Raw genomic sequence first — 7,701 nt, forward strand, 5'->3', positions numbered from 1 at the left:
GGGGGGCCGGAGGAGGTGACCGAGACAGGGAGGGGGTCTTGGGGGGCCGGAGGGGGTGACCGAGACATGGATTTGACTCTGTTGTAAACACATGAAGATATGAACGAGCATCTGGCAATGGGCACTCGTTTGCTCTGGCCTGCTCCCCCCAGTGCGTAAGATCCTGCCTCCTCTTCCACCCTGCTCTGTGAATTACGAATATATCTCCCTCTGCCTTAGAAGTATTCCTGGCTGTTACTTCCACCTACTTTTGGGATGAGAGTCCCAATGATCAATGACAGAGTTGTTCTCCACATTGTTTCCACATTTTAAACTATAGTTCCAGGTTTCATTTCAAAGTGGAATTGAACCCAGTCTGTTGGCATCCCTCTACACTTCAGAGCAGCTGTCTCATAACTGAACCCTTAACACAAGATACCAATGCAACACACTGGTTCAATTCACCCGCCATTTCCTCATTTTCCAAAGCTATGTTTGGAATTAAAGGATGTACCGTTTAATTTGTTTATTGATCGTTAATCATTTGTTTGCCACTTGGAGTCATTGAGCTGCACAGCACAAACCGATCCTTCGGTCCAACTCATCATCCGTGCTGACCAGATATCCTAAATCAATCTAGTGCCAATTCCCAGGATTTGGCCCACATCCCTCTAAACCCTCCCTATTCACCGAGTCATCGAGCAGACCTTTTGGCCCAACCAGTCCATGTCAAACTTAGCAATAATCCTGAACTAAACTAGTTTCACCTGCCTGCTCCCGGCCCACATCCCTCCAAACCCATTCCGACTCCTGTCATACGAAATAAGCTTTTTCCTGGCTCGCTGATGAAATCTAGTGCGGCTTTTGCTTTTGCCTTAGAGAGTGGTCACGGGTAGGCATTAAGTATCCAAGAGATTAAATTAATATTTCGCACTTTTGACCTAATTTCCGGAAATTTCAAGGCGCGGACAAAGGAATCGAACCGAGGAAGGGAAGTGGGAGTGATTAAAGCAGTATTTGACCGAGCACAGTGTTTAGCCTTTCATCAGGAGAGGATTTGAGTTCAGGAGCAATTGTGCTTTCCTGCAATTGTTCACTGGCCTTTGTGAGACCACTCCTGGAGTATTGTATGCAGTTTTTATCTCCGTATCTGAGGAAGGATGTTCTAGCAATGCAGGGAGTTCAGGGAGGGTTTCCCAGACTGATTCCCGGGATGGGTAGGACTGACTTATGAAGAGAGACTCTCAATCAGTTAGCACCAAATTCACTGGAGTTTAGAAGAATTTATTTGCGGGAGGGGTGGGGGGAGGCATTTGCAATTTTAACAGCAAAATTGGAGGTGTCGTGGACAGCGAAGAAGGTTACCTCAGAGTACTGCGAGATCTTGATCAGATGGGCCGAAATGTGGAAGATGGAGTTTAATCTAGATACACGTGAGGTGCTGCATTTTGGAAAGGCAAATCAGGGCAGGACTTATACACTTAATGGTAAGGTCCTAGGGAACAAAGAGACCTTGGAGTGCAGGTTCATGGCTCCTTGAAAGTGGAGTTGCAGGTGGATAGGATAGTGAAGAAGGCATTTGGTATGCTTTCCTTTATTGGTCAGTGCATTGAGTACAGGAGTTGGGAGGTCATGTTGCAGCTGTACAGGATATTGGTTAGACCACTGTTGGAATACTGCATTCGATTCTAGTCTCCTTGCTCCAGGAAAGGTTGTGAAACTTGAAAGGGTTCAGAAAAGATTTACAAGCACGTTGCCAGGGTTAGAGGATTTAAGTTACAGGGAGAAGCTGAACAGGCTGGGGCTGTTTTCCCTGGAGCGTCAGAGGCTGAGGGGTGACCTTATAGAGGTTTATAAAATCATGAGGGGCATGGATAGGATAAATAGGCAAAGTCTTTTCCTGGGGTCGGGGAGTCCAGAACTAGAGGGGCATAGGCTTGGGTGAGAGGGGAAAGATATAAAAGAGACCTAAGGGGCAACTTTTTCACGCAGAGGGTGGTACATGTATGGAATGAGCTGCCAGAGGAAATGGTGGATGCTGGTACAATTGCAACATTTAAGAGGCATTTGGGTGGGTATATGAATAGGAAGGGTTTGGAGGGATATGGGCCGGGTGCTGGCAGGTGGGACTAGATTGGGTTGGGATATCTGGCCAGTATGGACGGGTTGGACTGAAGGGTCTATTTTCGTGCTGTATATCTCTATGACCGTATGACTCATAGAAACCTAGAAAATTCAACCTGAACTTGACAGAGTAAAGGCAGGGAGGATTTTCTCAATGACTGTGGAGTCTAGAACAGAGGGTTACGGTTTAAGGGTACACTGTTGGCCATTTAGGACTGAGATGAGGAGAAATGTCTTCACCCAGAGAGTGGAATTCTCTTCCACAGAAAACTGTTGAGGTCAAAACATTGACTGTTTATGAGCTGGAGTTTGATATAGTTCTGAGAGCTAAAGGGATTAAAATGGTACGGGGGTGGGGGGGGAAACGGGACGTGAACGGAGAACTGAGTTGGATGGTGATCCATGGTCATGTGGAACAGCGGAGCAGACTTGAAGGAACTTCAGCTCTTATTTACCATGTGGGAACAAGGAGACCGAGCGGATTGAGTCAGTGGGCGTCAGGAGGGAAGGTCTCCGCTGGTTAGAAAGAACAATGCTGAGGGGGGGTCACTCATCTCCTCCCCAGGACACCTCAGGGAACGAACAAGCTTGAGTGAATGAATTTATTGTCACGTGTACCGAGACACAGTGAAAAGCTTTGTCTTGCGAGCAATACAGGCAGGTCACAGAGTTAAGTAGCGTAGATAGTAAATAATAGGTAAACAGCAGCAAAAACAAAAACACAGGGACAGGCGAATGTTTGTGAGTCCATTCAGTATTCTAACAGCAGTAGAGTAGAAACTGTTTGGAAACCGGCTGCTGTGTGTGTTCTGGCTTCTGTACCTTCTCCCTGAGGGTAGAAAAACATTGCCAGGGTGGGCTGGATCTTTGAGAATGCTGGCGGCCTTTCTTTGACAGCGAGCCTGGGAGATGGATTCTACAGATGGGAGGTTGGCCTTTGTGATTGTCCGGGCCGAGTTCACCACTCTCTGTACCCGTCTCCGATCCTGAATGGGACAGTTGCCGTACCGGGTAGTGATACATCCAGACAGAATGCTCTGGATGGCGCACCTATAAAAGTTGGTAAGGGTATTCGCCGTCATGCCAAATTTCCTCAGCTGCCTGAGGAAGGAGAGACGTTGTTGGGCCTTTGTAACCAATGCGTCCACATGAAGAGTCCAAGAAAGCTTGTGGATGACCCACTCCCAGGAGCCTGACACTCTCCACTCGTTCCACCTCTGTGCTGTTAATGTGTAGGGGGGGGCATGAGTAACCACCTTCAGCTACTTCACCAGTGGCCTTCCCTCCATCATAAGGTCAGATGTGAGGGATTGATCGTTGCATAATGTTCAGCATCATTTAAACTTCTCAGTCACTGAAGCAGCTCAGATCCACATGCAGTGAAGTCTGGGCCCCCTACTGACTTGAGTTGATAATTGACAAGAAACATGCACACTATAGAAATGTGGTTATAAAGATGTGCAACATACATTCGGAAATTTGGATTTATACTTTAGAGGGCTTTGGTTTCAATTCTGTGAAGATTACCTTTTTTTTAAATGTGGTCAAAAACTCATTTGGATCAGTGAGCTAAATACATAATTTCCAATACCGTCTTCACTTTATTTAAGTGTCTGGCAGGATAATTGATTAAATGTTTATACTTGGCAAAAGTGATGAAGGGCTTTTGCCCGAAACATCGATTTTCCTGCTCCTCGGAGGCTGCCTGACCTGCTGTGCTTTTCCAACACCACTCTAACCTCAATGTTTATACTGCTGAGTTTATGACAAAGAAACTAGGCCGAGGGCTCCTTAGATTTGACTTCAGTTCAGAAGAATTGGGTTCAAGTACATAATTCTTTGAAGTTTGCATCGTAGAGAGGTTAAGAAGGCATTAACACACTAGCCTTCATTGCTCAGTCCTTTGAGTGTAGGAATTGGGACATCATGTTGGGGTTGTACAGGACATTGGTGAGGCCTCTTCTGGATCACTGTGCCCGGTTCTGGTTGCCCTGTTACAGGAAGGATATTATTAAACTGGAGAGGGGTCAGAAGGGATTTACCAGGATGTTGCCAGGAATGGAGGGTTTAAGATATGAAAATAGACTGGATAGGCTGGGACTTTTTTTGTAGGAGGTTAAAGGGTGACCTTATAGACGTTTAAAAACTCATGAGGGGCATGGATAAGGTGAATTGCAGGGGTCTTTTCCCCAGGGTGGGAGATTTCAATACAAGGGGGCATATTTACAAGGAGAGAGGCAAAAGATTTAAAAAGGACATGAGGGGCAACATTTTTGACACAGAGAGAATGAACTTCCCGAGGAAGTGGTGGATTGTGGGTACAGTTACAACATTTAAAAGACATTTGAATAAGGACATGAACAGGAAAGGGTTTGGAGGGATATGGGCCAGGAGCAGGCAGGTGGGACTGGATTAGTTTGGGATTATGGTCGTCATCGACAGGTTGGGCCGAAGGGTCTGTTTCTGTGCTGTGTGACTCTATAATTGGGAGTTCAGGTCAGAACAGCAAAAGAATCATGTTTAATTTCAAGAGAACAGTTCCCATCTTGGCTGAAGAGTTTTAATTTGTCAGATCTGTGTAGGAATTTTCAAATTGCCAGAATTGATGCCATTAAACTCTTTCAGCAGGTCAAGAACGAAACAGGAACTAATCAGAACTAATCAGAACTCAGAAATTAGAGTTGAGACAGGAGTAATATTTTTCTGGCATTATCTGTAAAGCTACATTGGTGGGAAAAACACACAACTTTGTTTAATTATTTATATTGAGATCTTTCTAAACGTTCATATATAGCTTTGTAAAAAAAAGCTCTTCTATGTAATAAACTTGTGTTCTTGCGTGAAAGAACATTGGCAGCCTCATCTGAATACTGACCAACTGTAGCAGTCTCCTAGCTGCTGAAACACAGATAGGTTGCTAACTTGGCCAAACAGCAAGGAATGCTGGGTACATTGGCCAAGTAAAACCGAAATCACAAAACCCACACAACCAGAGCAAACACAGCAGGCAGATGCTAATGATATTAGCATAATGGAAAATGCAACAGTTATTCAGCACAGAATTACCCCCCCCCAAAAAAAACTTAACTACGAAACAAAGGAGAGCCCAGACCGAAAGGCACTGGGTCCTGCTACACAAAGAAAGAGACAGTAGCAAGCCATCCAAATCACTGAACACTGATTCAAACTACCTGATGAAGGAGCGACGCTCCGAAAGCTAGTGCTTCCAATTAAACCTGTTGGACTATAACCTGGTGTTGTGTGATTTTTAACTTCAAACTATTAAGGATATCTCCCTGTTTGACCAGAACCACAGAAAATTCCAAACAAAAACATCTAAAAAGTCCAGAAACAGAGTTCAGCTGCAGACCTCTCTCTCAGAACTGCTCTTGGAATCATCTGAGACCTTCTGAGGAGGCCACCTTGGCAAGAGGCACGGACCAGCTGACTATCCAGAGAGAGAGAAGGAGGGGAAAGAAAGCAGCTTTGCAGAGCCACAGATAGACATAGAGAGAGAGAGAGACAGAAAGAGACAGAGAGAGAGAAGAAAGCAGCTTTGCAGAGACACAAAGAGAGAGAGAGAGACTGTGTAAATTTACTCAGGAAGTATTGTAGCCTTAAGGGGCCGAATAAAGTTGGGGATAGTATTGTTTAGTATTAAAGATTACTGTAACTTTGTTCCTAATAAAGTTGGGATTGTTTCACATTGGTACTGACTTGTGTATGTATTGATTTGACCGCTTTGGTATTGTAGGACACCTGTGCAAATTCATTCATAACACCCTGGTCGGAGTTGTCTTGTAACTTGTTTGAAGAGGAATTGAACAACACGACCACACAGCACAGAAACAGTCCCTTCGGTCCACACCACCACAAAAGTCAACCTCCAAAATTAAACTTACGGTCTATGAAGACAGGTTTCACTTTGGGATCTGACCTATCTGGGAATTATCATTAACCGGGAGCAAACCAATTGCAAAGCCATGGTCATGACCATCTCCAACTAGACAGAGATTAACTGTCACCCCCTTGACATTCAATAGCGTTACCATCATCGAATCCCCCATAATCCACGTCCTCGGAGTTACCATTGACCAGGAACTGCAGCCTTAGAAATATTGAGTACGAAAACAATGAAGAGACTGTGAATCCTCTAGTGAATAACTCATCTCCTGACTCCCCCAAAGCCTGTTCGACATCGACAAGGCACAAGTCAGGAGGGTGAGGGAATACTCCCCACTTGACCCTGGATGGGGGGGCAGCTCCAACAGCACTCAAGAAGCTTGATACAATTAGGACATTAGAAAGGCATCTGGATGGGCCCATGAATAGGAAGGGTTTAGAGGGACATGGGCCAACTGCTGGTGAATGGGACTGGATTAATCTGGGAAAGCTGGTTGGCATGGATGAGTTGGACCGAAGTGAACAGTTGAACAAAGGAATAGATAATGGTCAGCCTGACAGAACGGACGACTGCTAATGGGAGATTGTTTGTGGCTAACCATGGGTAGTGTGTAATAGCAGACCGTCTGATAACAATTACATCATTTAAAAGGCACCTGGATGGGGACATGAATAGGAAGGGTTTAGAGGGAGATGGGCCAAGGGCTGGCAAATGGGACTAGATTGGGTTGGGACATCTGGTCAGCACAGACGAGTTGGACTGAAGGGGGTCTGTTTCTGTGCTGTATGTCTCTATAACTCTAAGGCCTGCTGGAGACCAAAACAGCCTGTGGATGCTGCAAGTCAGAAACGAAAACAGAAATAATTGGAAAAGCTCAGCAGCACCAGGGTCCCAGGTTCAATGGGGCGGCACGGTGGCTCAGTGGTTAGCATTGCTGTCTCACAGCACCAGGGTCCCAGGTTCGATTCCAGTCACACTGTCTGTGTGGAGTTTGCACATTGTCTGAGTGGGTTTCCTCCGGTTTCCTCCCACAGTCGAAAGGCTGGATGGATTGGTCATGGTAAGTTGCCCATAGGTTAGGTGTGTCATTCAGATGGAAATGGGCCTGGGTGGGTTACTCTTCGGAGGGTCAGTGTGGACTGGTCGGGCTGAAGGGCCTGTTTCCACACTGTAGGGAATCTAATGTTTCGGCGCGGGTGACCCCTTCCCAAGAGACTCTCTCGATTCCAGCTCTGACCGGACCCCGAAAACTCCTGATTCCTCTCGGCGGGTGCTGGCAGACCTGCTGAGCTCTTCCAGCAATTTCTGATACCCTTTCGGGGTGGGGGCAGTGAGGAAGGTACAGGGGATGTAGGTGCCTGGAGCCCAGGCTGACCAGATATCCTCGGTTCAATCAGTCCCATTTGGCCCATATCCCTCCAAACCCTGTCCCCATCCATTCTTAAGATCCTAATTGAGTGCAGGAGGCTGGAGAGTTCCCAATGGAGTATTGGAAAATGTTTTGTGTTGGAAAACAAATAGATCTCCCACCCCAGCCTCAATACCCCTTTTTTTTTAAGAGGACTTAAGACATATTTCTGCTCCTCGGATGCTGCCTGAACTGCTGTGCTCTTCCAGCACCACTAATCCAAAACATTTCCCTCCCTGTCGATATATATATTTTTTGTGAATGAACATGGGCCAGTGGAACGTAG

This window comes from Chiloscyllium plagiosum, chromosome 45, assembly GCF_004010195.1.
Source record: "Chiloscyllium plagiosum isolate BGI_BamShark_2017 chromosome 45, ASM401019v2, whole genome shotgun sequence".
Classification (NCBI taxonomy): Eukaryota; Metazoa; Chordata; class Chondrichthyes; order Orectolobiformes; family Hemiscylliidae; genus Chiloscyllium; species Chiloscyllium plagiosum.